The sequence below is a fragment of the Pinus tabuliformis genome, chromosome 8 (genome assembly GCF_031772625.1).
Source record: "Pinus tabuliformis cultivar Carrire ecotype Pingquan chromosome 8, CPIR1, whole genome shotgun sequence".
NCBI lineage: Eukaryota > Viridiplantae > Streptophyta > Pinopsida > Pinales > Pinaceae > Pinus > Pinus tabuliformis.
The window spans coordinates 1463264092-1463266925 of NC_142294.1; the positions used below are offsets into that span (position 1 = coordinate 1463264092).

Sequence of the window (2834 nt, forward strand, 5' to 3'; positions counted from 1 at the left end):
CTATCAAACGACTTATTGAATGCATTTGACTCTACTGTTTCTCTAGCTGGTCCTAGAAGAAGTAGGTAGTGGAAAAAAAAATTTCCAACAAGGTTTTAAATCGATTTAACTCTCCCCGTGTTGAGACTCTAGTTCCATTGTACCAAATAAAATATTAAACATAAATATGTAGTTCTTTCCTTTGTGGAAACCTATGTTGGTGAATCATTCATATTAGAGTTAGCACGAGACTAATTAGAAGGCCTGTAGCTTTTGGTTTCATGGCTAGAAAGGGTAACTTTCATGGTAAGGGGTTTGAAAATAATGGATTAGTGGAAAATGTTGCCTCTTCAAAGTCAACTGGTATGCCCTCAAGAAAAATGGGTTCAAGGTTTGCAACTTCAGTCATACACAAGGGATCTGGAAACAATGGTGAGAATGCTCAGAATATTGATTGCCCAGACAATCAGAGCAATGTTTATAGGACCAAATCACAGAGGTCCAGAGGTTTAGGAGATGGTAAATAGGGTGCAACACCTACAGAACCCAACATTTCTAAGGGCAATACTTCCCTATCCAGAAAACAACTGAGTACAAAACTAAATTCTTCTAAGTAAAAAGAAGTAAGTACATCCAAAGAAAATGGAGGGAAAATAACTATTAGAGATGGTGATGGAACTAATGTCGATGAGGCAAGGGAGTATGAGGAAAGGTTGATGAATGCTGAAAGTTGCAACAGAGACATACATTTCCCTACTCGAGCCACCAATACTCAGTACTCTGAGATGCAAGAAAGCATGGAGAATGGGATGCATGTCATTTTCCAACAACTAGAAGGGAATGGGAATGAGTAAATTTTCATGTGCATCTACTCTGTTTAGACAAGCTTCAGAATGGATCCAATAACAAAATCTTGTATTAACGACATTCATTGCAACTATTTTATAGGAAAGAGACTTTATTGTTCATAGGATTTGGCATACATGGCCCATATTTTGCACATGGCTATTGCATTTGGGGAGGTTATTCCTGCTACTTTTCATATTTTGGTTGGACTATTGTCTCATAGGCATGGACTCATTTCTTCATTTGGGCACATCATCCTATTTTGTGGTTATTTGGTGCAACTTTCTTAGCTTCACCACAATGGCAAACATTTTCAATGTTTTTCTGAGCTTGGGATTTATCGATTCGGGGTGTAGTTTGCACAATGGAATTTGCTTTTGGCTACATAACTTCAATTCTGACAATAGTTGTTATTGAGATGGAGGTTCTATGTATTCATGGTAGCTTTCAGATGCCTAGCTTACAGACTATAGAGACAGGCATTGCTTTTTCTATGAATCATGAATATTTAGAGTTGTCGATTGCAATTATGTACTCTATATATTCTGCTAAATTTCATGTGGGATCGCTTGGCATGGTTCTATGCATGAACTTGGTTTTCATATATAGTGACATTTTGATACACAATCTAAAGGGACTAATGGCAAGGCAAGAAATTTCTCTCATGCATTTGGATACAATGGTCCTCATGGTGAAGAAGGTAATTTTTCTTTAGCTAGACAATTTGGTGAAAGCTCTTAGTACATTTAGTCTGGAGATAGTGAAAGAGGGACCTCAACTAGTGGCCTGGATAGAGGAGATCCATCTTCTGAAGAGGAATTATTCTAACTATTAGATAGCCCTGATCACTATGCAGTGTTGGGTTTATCTCGTTATGAGAACATAGACATTGTTGTCCTCAAAAAGGAGTACAGGAAAAAGGCAATGTTGGTTCATCCTGACAAAGATATGGACAATGTAAAAGTTGAGGAATATTTTAAGAAACTCCAAAATGGATATGAGGTTCTATTGGATTCAGTTAAGAGGAAAATTTATGATAATGAACTAAGGAGGGAGGAGCTAGTCAGTCACCTTTGTAGTTTTAGAAGTGGTGTTCAAAGGAGTGGCAGGCACAACCCTTTTATATATAGGCGTGCTAATGTTGAGGATGAGAGGGATGGTCTTCAAGAAAATTCAAGAAGAATAGCTTGCAAAAAATGCAATGGTTCACATATTTGGATACATACTGACAGGAAAAAAGCACGAGCTAGGTGGTGCCAGGATTGCCAAGATTACCATCAAGAAAAAGATGGAGATGGATGGGTTGAAAAAATAGGCCATGCATTTTTGTTTGGGGTGCTTAGAAAGGTGGACACACCATGTGCATATGCCTATGTTTTAAGCAAAGTATATGATGCAACTGAGCGGGCCATTTGATAGGGTATGAAGTGTCCTCCAAACACAACCAAGCCACCTTTTCATGTGAATACTACCCTTATTGGAAAATATTATTCTCGAGGAGGCACTTCAACTCACAAAGTTGGCACAAACATTGATGTACCTACAAACCTAGATGAAAATATGACAAAAGTGTTTCTTGAATGGTTTCAAAATGCAGTGGCATCTGGGATGTTTGACACTAGTAATGGTGTACCAAAAAATGCATGCATGAAGACTGGGAATCATGCCAAATATAGTAAGAAAAAGAGAAAGTAAAAGAAACAACGGTAAGGAATTAAATGGATTTTGTTGACACAAATATTTGTGTTATCCCGTGCATGCACACATTTTGTAAATAAATCCCCCCATGATGTAGATCTATGGATTTATTATTACTGCAAGTATCATATGAGCTTGTAACATTAAGATTTTTTATGAAGTGAAAGCAAAGCTTTGCTTCCAATTTTCAAGTGAAAATTCTAGAATCGAAGTCAGATATATATAAGGAATTTTATAATCTTTATTGTATTGTATGGCTTAAGCATTCAATAAAACATAAGTTTTAAGTTAACTAACCAAAAAAAAAATAT

At 36.7% G+C, this 2834-nt stretch overlaps 1 pseudogene; it reads left to right on the forward strand.

The window, feature by feature from the left end:
- The first annotated feature begins 260 nt into the window (after nt 1–260).
- On the forward strand, nt 261–2535 carry LOC149241322 (uncharacterized; annotated as a pseudogene).
- Nucleotides 2536–2834: the final 299 nt, after the last annotated feature.